The sequence below is a fragment of the Musca autumnalis genome, unplaced genomic scaffold, assembly GCF_047663935.1.
Source record: "Musca autumnalis isolate F117 unplaced genomic scaffold, ASM4766393v1 scaffold_1, whole genome shotgun sequence".
Classification (NCBI taxonomy): Eukaryota; Metazoa; Arthropoda; class Insecta; order Diptera; family Muscidae; genus Musca; species Musca autumnalis.
Genome location: NW_027411644.1, coordinates 60,233,516 through 60,243,829, shown reverse-complemented (window position 1 = coordinate 60,243,829; position 10,314 = coordinate 60,233,516). Strand labels below are relative to the sequence as shown.

Below are 10,314 nucleotides of genomic sequence, written 5' to 3'. Positions count from 1 at the left end.
AAAACATTGTGTAATGCTTTAAACACGAAAAAATAATTTTAATTATTTTTTTCAACAAAAAATACAAATTGTCTTGTCTTCCACTTGTGCTGCAATATTATTAACACAAAACGAAAAAAAAATCTAATTTTTTTGCTCCTCCTCTTTAATTTACAATTAGTTTTAGTTTCACAACCCTCAAACAAACAAACACACACACACAAGAATTTTGTTCTGCGCCTAGATTTATGTAATTTTATTTAATTTTATATAGTTGTAGTTTTTATAAAAGAAACAACAAACAAAAGCAGTTTTAAAAAACATAAAAATGAAAACAAATGTAGATCATCATTTTATCAACAAAACAAATTATTAATTCTATAAGAAAAAGAAGAAGAAGGAAGAGTTTGATTTTTTAAAATTGTTATCTTTTTTTTTTTTTTTTTTTTTTGTTACAATTAATTATCCAGATAATCAATCAATCATCAACCAATCCCTTATTCTCTTTTTTTTTATTAAGTTTTGCACGTTCTTGAAGACTTTTTAAAAATATATTATCTTTATACATAAAATAAATATACTACAACATACAGTACGTACATACGATAATAATTAGTAATTTTCAATTATAAAACAAACAAAAATATAAACGAAAAGAAAACAAATTGTGTTTTTATTTTTTCAAATTTCATTCAATTCAATTTTTACCATTTTCTTTTGTATGTTATCCTTTGGTTTGCCCTTAAAATATTGCTGCTTTAAAAAGAAAGACTTCTGTCTGGGCATATCCAAAAAAGCTTCAGTAGAATTTTTGGCGGACTTTTGTAGGACATATCGACCTGCTGCTGCATCCTACTTTGAAAGACGTTTTTTAAGTTTTTTTAGAAAAATAAGCCTTATGCGAGACTAAGAAAATTTTCATTAGAATATTCTTTGTTATTCTCTTTTAAATTTTCATTGACGTCCACACACATACATACATATATGAAATCATATGAAGTTTTTCATATTTTTATTGCTTTGCATTGGTTTGAGAGTAACGAATTTAAACACAAAGAATAATTTCAGATTACAGAACCTTGCGTACAGAGTTTCACTCCCTTCACACCTCTTACCTATAAACTCATTTTCATATTTATGAAAATTTTCAAAAGCACTATATACCTTAAATGCAAGGATTACATAAGAGTTCTCCGCCGAATATTTCTTAAAAAAATGGATATTATTGGCCTCTCTTTTTAAGTCACATTCCGACGTAAACTTTCAAAACTTCATTATCATCTGTTTTTGTCTGCTGATAATCGGACTAAAACCTCCAAATTACCGAAAATCGGGAGGTACCGTCCTATGGGAGCTATATGAAAGCGTGGACCTATGCAGACAAATTTCAAGGGGAAAGTATTATAACCCCCAACGAAGACTAAATACCAAATTTCAGCAATTTCTGTGTAATAATGACGCTAAAATCTTCAAAATATCGATAATCGGGAGGTACCATTCTATGGGGCCTATATCAAAACGTGGACCTACACCAACAATTCTCTCTTGGAATGTTTTATACCTTTGCCGAAGATTAACCACCAAATTTGAGTAATTTCGGTACGGGAGATACGGTTCTATCAAAACGTCGACCGATCATCCCAATTTTTTGTCCTGTAAATAGTAAGTCAATAATAGGTACGTGTACCAAAATTGATGCACCTACAATAACTCCTTCTAATTTTGGCCACAGTTAATATGAACTCGCGACAGTGTGTGTCGTAATATGAGCCACGAGGACTACCCGCTGTAAAAATTTCAAAACGATCCGAGACATGCCTCTCAACTGCACATTTCCGAACAATTTTTAAATTCTGTGTGAGGGTTTCGGAAAGAGTGGACCGATATAGTCCATATTGTCAGTAGTCACACGCGCAAAGTTTGCGGTAAAGAAAATTGAGTTTTTGGTTAAGAGCTGAGAGGAAAGAGTATAGAGGGGCTCGACAGCGACTGCCTCTGTATTTGTATCGTTTTTTATGTTGAAAGCTGCATATCCCGGGACGGAGGAAAATCCTGGACCAATTTATTTTTGATCAGTTTGTCACATCCGCATCCCTCACACTCAGGGAGTGGGTGCATTTCAGGGGTTGTTCTAGCCTCGTTCATGCTTCGTGAACACAGCCACCAGTGGGTCGTCTTCGTCATCAGAATACACGATTTCCCCGCAGTACCCCAACAACAGCACTTAACACCAGCCGTTGTTGTTCCAATCCTGAAAATTTTGAATTTAATTGCAATGGACTCCGAGGTAAGATCGAAGAAATAATGGATTTCACGAGTCGGAAGAATATCATGGTCGCGGCAATGCAGGAAACCAACTTGACAACCAACGTACTGAGGAAAAATCGCACCAGAAATGGAGGTGGGGGATTAGCGTTCCCGACTCTTAGGTGTGGAAATGCCGAGGTAAAGTTGCTGAACGTACACATCCCGCCATTACATAAGGGTCTTAAGAAGCCCCCTTTCCTTTAGAAGGGCCTTAAGATGCACCGTTTCCTTTAGAAGGGCCTTAAGATGCACCGTTTCCTTTAGAAGGGTGTTAAGAAGCACCCTTTCCTTTAGAAGGGTGTTAAGAAGCACCCTTTCCTTTAGAAGGGCCTTAAGATGCACCCTTTCCTTTAGAAGGGTGTTAAGAAGCACCCTTTCCTTTGGAAGGGTCTTAAGAAGCCCCCTTTCCTTTAGAAGGTCTTAAGAAGCACCCTTGCCTTTAGAAGGGTCTTAAGATGCACCCTTTCCTTTAGAAGGGTCTTAAGAAACACCCTTTCCTTTGGAATGGAATACCTTAAAAGGTATTATCTTTTCTGTATAAGACCTCAGGATTTTTTCTTGTATATGGAATACATCAAGAGGTCTGAGCTTGCACATAGAATAACTCAGGAGGTAATTTCTATTGAAAAGGTATATCCTTGTCTGTAGAAGACCTCCATTGGAAAGGGTCTTAAGAAGCACCCTTTCCTATGGAGGGTATTAAGAAGCACCCTTTCCTTTGGAGGGTATTAAGAAGCACCCTTTCCTTTGGAGGGTATTAAGAAGCACCCTTTCCTTTGGAGGGTATTAAGAAGCACCCTTTCCTATGGAGGGTATTAAGAAGCACCCTTTCCTATGGAGGGTATTAAGAAGCACCCTGTCCTTTGGAGGTTATTAAGAAGCACCCTTTCCTCGGCATGGAGGGTATTAAGAAGCACCCTTTCCTTTGGAGGGTATTAAGAAGCACCCTTTCATTTAAAGCGTCTTAAGAAACACCCTTTCATTTTAAGGGTCTTAAGAAACACCCTTTCGTTTGGAAAGAGTCTTAAGAAGCACCCTTTCGTTTGGAAAGGGTCTTAAGAAGCAGCCTTTCGTTTGGAAAGGGTCTAAAGAAGCACCCTTTCCTTTGGGAACGGTCTTAAGAAGCATCCTTACTTTGGAAAGAGTCTTAAGAAGCACCACTTCCTTTGTAAATGGTCTTAAGAAGCAGCCTTTCGTTTGGAAATGGCCTTAAGAAGCAACCTTTCTCTTGGAAAGGGTCTTAAGAAGCACCCTTTCATTTGGAAAGGGTCTTAAGAAGCACCATTTTGTTTGGAAAGGGTCTTGGAAGCACCATTTTGTTTGGAAAGGGTCTTGGAAGCACCATTTTGTTTGGATAGGGTCTTAAGAAGCAACCTTTCGTTTGGAAGTGTTATTAAGAAGCAAAATTTTCTTTAGAAGGGTCTCAAGAAGCAAAATTTTCTTTAGTAGGGTCTTAAGAAGCCCCCTTTCTTTTAAAAGGGTCTTAAGAAGCACCTTTTCCTTTAGAAGGGTCCTTTGGAAAGGGTTTTAAGAAGCACCCTTTCGTTTGAAAAGAGTCTTAAGAATCACTCTTTCCTTTGGAAAGAGTCTTAAGAAGCACCCTATCCTTTAGAAAAGTCTTAAGAAGCACCCTTTCCATTAGAAGGTTCTTAAGAAGCACCCTTTCCATTAGAAGGTTCTTAAGAAGCACCCTTTCCATTAGAAGGTTCTTAAGAAGCACCCTTTCCATTAGAAGGTTCTTAAGAAGCACCCTTTCCATTAGAAGGTTCTTAAGAAGCACCCTTTCCTTTAGAAGAGTCGTAAGAAGCACCCTTTCCTTTAGAAGGGCCTTATCAAGCACCCTTTCCTTTAGAAGGGTCTTAAGAAGCACCCTTTCATTTGGAAATGGTCTTAAGAAGCACCATTTTGTTTGGATAGGGTCTTAAGAAGCAACCTTTCGTTTGGAAGGGTTCTTAAAAAGCAAAATTTTCTTTAGAAGGGTCTTAAGAAGCCCCCTTTCTTTTAAAAGGGTCTTAAGAAGCACCTTTTCCTTTAGAAGGGTCCTTTGGAAAGGGTTTTAAGAAAACCCTTTCGTTTGAAAAGAGTCTTAAGAATCACTCTTTCCTTTGGAAAGAGTCTTAAGAAGCACCCTATCCTTTAGAAAAGTCTTAAGAAGCACCCTTTCCATTAGAAGGTTCTTAAGAAGCACCCTTTCCATTAGAAGGTTCTTAAGAAGCACCCTTTCCATTAGAAGGTTCTTAAGAAGCACCCTTTCCTTTAGAAGGGTCGTAAGAAGCACCCTTTCCTTTAGAAGGGCCTTATGAAGCACCCTTTCCTTTAGAAGGGTCTTAAGAAGCACCTTTTCCTTTAGAAGGGTCCTTTGGAAAGGGTTTTAAGAAGCACCCTTTCGTTTGAAAAGAGTCTTAAGAATCACTCTTTCCTTTGGAAAGAGTCTTAAGAAGCACCCTATCCTTTAGAAAAGTCTTAAGAAGCACCCTTTCCATTAAAAGGTTCTTAAGAAGCACCCTTTCCATTAGAAGGTTCTTAAGAAGCACCCTTTCCATTAGAAGGTTCTTAAGAAGCACCCTTTCCATTAGAAGGTTCTTAAGAAGCACCCTTTCCTTTAGAAGGGTCGTAAGAAGCACCCTTTCCTTTAGAAGGGCCTTATGAAGCACCCTTTCCTTTAGAAGGGTCTTAAGAAGCACCCTTTCCTTTAGAAGGGAAGCACCCTTTCGTTTGGATAGGATCTTAGGAAGCTCCCTTTCCTTTTGGCAAGTGTCTTAAGAAACAGCCTTTCCTTTGGAAAGCTGTAGGACAGGCCCACAGATACCTCCACTTCTGGTAGGAAGGATCGAACCAGAGGTGGGGGATTAGCTTTCTTATGGCACCAGTCTGTCCAATACAGACCTATCTCGCTTGAGCCTGTCTCTAATGACCCGTACATGGAATGTATGGGGTAGCAGTCAGGTGTGGAACTGCCGAGATAGAGTGGCTGAACGTATACATCCCGCCGTTAAATAGCTGTATTCCAGGTTATAGACCCAACATTAGCCCGCTTTTGGAAGGTCATAACCGTCTGGTCTTGGGGGACTTTAATGATCATCATGAGTTTTGGCATTCGGTCCTCGGAATCGAACAGGCGGGAATAGTGATGGCTGAGCAGATTGATAGCTCTACGTTTTATACGGTCAATAAGCACGCGCCTACCAGAATTAGCGGATCGTGTCACCTGGTCTGATAAATGACGTTACATGACAACCCTTCGTTTCTCTTGGATCAGACCATCTTCCCATAATTGTCTCCATGAGCAGACCGCCAGATTGCATCACCTTTGAACGCCGAACTTTCATCAAACATGGGAAAGCCAACTGGACGAGTTTCAGAGAGTTCACTGATCGCCGCTTCACAAATCTGACCAACCTTTCTGAACGTTTCGAGACATCATTACTACGGCAGCCGCTCGCCATATAACCAAAGTAAGACCAAACTTCGCAGCAGAGGAGAAGGGATTAGCAAATAAGCGTGATAAGCTTCGTTCTACCAAACCCAGTGATCCCAGAGTCAGGGAACTGACACTGGAAGTAACCTGTTAACTTCCAGATCATAAGCGGAACAAGTGGTTGAATCATCTGAAGAGTTGCAACATTGGAGCTGGAATAAGTGAATTGTGGGCAACGGTTAAGTCGCTCTCGATCCCTAGAAAGAAGGAAGATTGGACCTCAGTCACGTTTGGCGACGTTACGCTAGCTTATCCGAAGAGGTATGCAAGTTATTTCAGTCGACAGTTTGTCGAGCACTCCGGGAGTGACAGGGCGAAGTGAAAAGTAGTACTACGTTGCATAAGATCACTTGCTGCAGAGGTTGAACCACCTCAGTTTACAATAGATGATGTTGCGAATGCCATCAGCTAAGCAAAATCATTCAAAGCGTTGGGCTCTGATGGAATCTCCATGGCATTGCTGAAACAGCTGGATGTGCCGGGAGTGGACCCTTGAAGATTTAGTCCTCCCCAGTATCAGAAATAGCTATCAAGTTGACGAGCATCAGCATGGATTCCGTAAGCAGCACAACACGACAACTGCGCTGCACGCCATTACCACACATATTTGTCAAGGACTCAACCAGAGACGGCCGTGCGATAGAACAGTGATGGTGGCGCTTGACTTATCAAAAGCTTTGTACAGTCAGGCACTCCACGCTGTTTGAGGACATGAACAGACTACCTACCCTCCGGCCAAGTTTGAAACGTTTGATAATCAATTGTATGTGTGAACGCCAGTCATACGTGGAATTCCGTAGAGTGAAACAGGGAGTTTCTCAAGGTGGGGTGATATCTCCGGAACTGTTTAACGTCTACCTCTCCTGTATTCCGCCCCCTACAGACGGCATCGAGATCGTAATGTGTGCGAATGATTGCACGATCCTGGCGTCAGGTACCTTCCCTGATGACATCTGTGAGAGACTAAACTCCTATTTAACCGATCTTACCACCTTTTTCCACGCGAGGAATATGCAGATTTCCGCCACAGAATCTACAACCATTCTGTTCATCATATGGACAGCGCAGTTTGGAAGAGAATTGAATGTCGTGGTCGACGGTAGCAGAACTCCGACCACAAACTGCCCCAAAATTTTAGGGGTCACATTTGACACTACTTTCAAGTCGTGCGCGCACGCCACAGCTGTCTGCGACAAACTGAAAAGTAGGAACACGGTCCTCAAGTCCCTAGACGGCAGCACTAGGGGTGCAGATAAAGAAACCTTGTTGACCACATATAATGTGATAGGTCGGTCTGTGGTAAGCTATGCGGCGCAGTTTGGTCCCCGGGATTATGTGATACGAATTGGAAAAAGATTCAAACCTGTGAGAACAGCAACAGGGCGCACCTCAGATCTTCAGTGGACCATCTACATTAGGAGGCAAAGATTTTTCGAGTACAGCAACACAATGAGTTAGTTGCTTTCGTTGCAGTACTTGCTTGGGTGTTACCGTGAAAGCCATCCCAATCACCATCTGGTAAGTAGGCCGGACACATTCAGGCACATCAGGAAGGATATCCACTCTCTAGGAAGGAGAGAACCCCTAGATCTACATACATATTAAGCAGGTGAAAATAGCATTCACACGGATGCAGTTGCTAAGGTCATAAGCAAATATAGTGTGAATAAAGTCCTCGGAGCACATTCCCCATCTATCGCAGCTGAGGAGCGTCAGCTGCCACGACAAACTAGAGTAGTTTTGGCTCAACTACGCTCGGGATATTGCAGTTGCCTAAATTCTTCTTGGGCGGAAATCGACCTCGCCGTGCAAGACATCTGCCCAGTATGCGGCATGGACCCGAACGACACAAAACACCTTTTCAACTGCCCAGCCAAACCTACTCATCTAACTACAGTGGATCTGTGGTTACATCCCATCGAAGCAGCCACTTTCCTGGAACTGGAGATAGACCCAGAGCCAGATTGAACAGAAGAACGAACATACAAACATAATAAAAAACACTGTTACAACAGCAACAACCGAACAGTTATGGTGGCTCTTGACCTATCGAAAGCTTTCGATATCTTCAACCATGCCAAGTTGTTCGAGGACATAGAGAAGACCTCCCTCCAAAGGTACTTAAAACGTTGGGCGCCACTCGTTTGTGAAATTCAGAAATAAGAAGTCTATAACCCATTAGAGTGAAACAGGGAGTCCATCTAGCTAGGGTGAAATTCTACACACTCCAGACGGCAAAGAGATCGTAATGTGGATGGTTGTACGATTGTGGGTTAGGTCAAATGCCTATATAGCTGACTTAGTGCCGTTCTTCCATCTGGGGAAGATAAAAATATCTACAGCTAACTCCCCTGTCACAATTTTCACCATCTGGACGGTTAAAATGAGGCTCCCACTGAACATATTGGTCGATGGTGTACTGATTCCGACCACTAATTCCCTTCAAGACATTGTGTGTAACGTACGACAGCATGTTGAAGTCATCCACGCAATTCACAGTTATTTGCGACAAGATCAGAAGTAGGAAGAAGGTTCTCAAGTTTCTGGCCGGCAGCAGGTAAATTAACCTTGTTGACCTCTTTCAAAGCAATAGGCCGGTCTGGCAAACTTTGCGGCGCCAGCGTTGCAGGCAAATGTTAGCGCTACGCAGTGGAAGCATATTCAAACCTGTCAGCACACTGAAGACTCTCCTCCTCATGACACCTGTGGACCATCTTCATGAGGAGAGGAAGATCTTACCGGAGCATCAGCATAGTAAGATGTTGTCGATGCAGTACCTGATTAGGTGTTACCGCGGTCAGCATTCCTACCACAATCTAGTAGTCAGGCTTCTCCCACGTAGGCACGTCAGGAGAGATCTTCATGATCTAGAGATATAGAGGGGTCCAAAGGCACAAAAAATACCTCTTCCTCCTCCATCAGTACAAAAGTATAGTGTGAATGCCATACTTGGAGGCCACGCCCCATCCATCGCAGCAGAAGAACGCCTGCTGCCAAGGCAAACATGAGTGGTTTTAGCCCAGTTAAGATCCGGACAATGCTGCCGCCTCAATTCATATTGGGCCCGAATTGACGCCACGAATGGGACCACACGATACACTGCATTTGTTTAGCTGCACAGCTAACCCCAGTCACCTGTGTCCTGATTCCTTATGGACGCAACCTGTCCAGGTTGCAGAATTCTTGAGTCTGGATACAGAGGAACCAGAACCTGATGACTAAAATATTTGCGTTGCTACAACAACAACATATTATGCACACCCGCCTTGCACACTGAATGTCGGTGTTCGATTCCCAGGACAGACAGCATTACATTTTTAACGGTGGAAAAATTCCACTTTAGCGTAATGTAGGCGATATTTCGGGAGTATTTCAGCCATGTTAAATCTTCCCTACAAGTGGTGTCTTAAAACAACCCGTTCGAACTCGGAGTTTACAAGATTGCTGTGGACCAGATTGCATGCGGACCACTTTAACGTGCCATCAACCGATGACAGGAGTTAATGACTTTATCTTTATGACGCCAAAAAAGAAAACATCAATTTTGAAATAAGTTATCCAATTCGTCGTACTCTACCCGTGTGTGATGTAATGTATGAATCGGTAGCAGATAAGACAGTACCTGAAGTACTTCGAAGAAAAATTGAGTGCAATATCTAGCAGTCAGTCTGTGTTGACCGATAAATATAGGTGCATTGTATGAATTGCTTGCCTTGGCTAGGTTATGTCATGAGAATGATTGCGGATTCTTGATGTTGTCAGAAAGTTGTACAAAAACAACAAAATAAATTAAATAAGTCAAAAGTTTGTACAGTCGCAAAGTCCCAATTTACATTGGGCGAGTTTACTTGCGGCAATTGTCATTTTGTAGGAGAGAGAGGTGAGGCATATGGTAACCCTTTGCCTCTCAGCACCCTCTCTCACCAACAAACTGACAATTGCCGCAAGTAAACTCGCCTAATGTAAATTGGGACATATTTCCTTCAATCTTAATTTAAGTCCATATTTACATTAGGCAATTTTCCTTGCGGCAATTGTGAGTTTGATGGTGAGCGAGGTGAGGCACATGGTAACCCTTTGCCTCTCAACACCCTCTCTCACCGACAAACTGACAATTGCCGCAAGGAAAATTGCCTAATGTAAATATGGACTAAGTTGTTGTCTTCAACAAAAACTGAAATTAACATCCTGGTCAATACAAAAAATACAGAGAAAGAAAGTGAAACTGAAGCCCTTCCAAATCCACAAACTAAAATAAAAGAAATCACAAATTATCATATCAACAAAAATATATATATATACACCCGCCTCCGATTCCCAGGAGATACAACGAGATACAAGGAAAAGAAAGGAAAGCAAGCTAACAAAAGAAATAGAACCCTAGGTCCGTGTGTGCCAACTCAATATCGAGGGAATAAGCAAATCAAAGTCTGACTATCTGTCCAGATTATTGACCGATGAAAAAGTTGACGTCGTCCTCATCCAGGAAACTCATACAGGTTCACACCAAACATTACACAACAGAGGCAATATATCTGGCTATAAACTTC

The 10,314-nt window shown here is 41.6% G+C and overlaps 1 long non-coding RNA gene across 1 annotated transcript; it reads left to right on the top strand.

Moving 5' to 3' along the window:
* Nucleotides 1-554: 554 nt before the first annotated feature.
* On the top strand, nt 555-10,114 carry LOC141398696 (uncharacterized). The gene is made up of 3 exons (XR_012411693.1): nt 555-4,021; nt 4,082-4,459; nt 4,845-10,114. It is a non-coding gene; the product is annotated as an uncharacterized lncRNA (long non-coding RNA).
* The last annotated feature ends 200 nt before the right edge of the window (nt 10,115-10,314 follow it).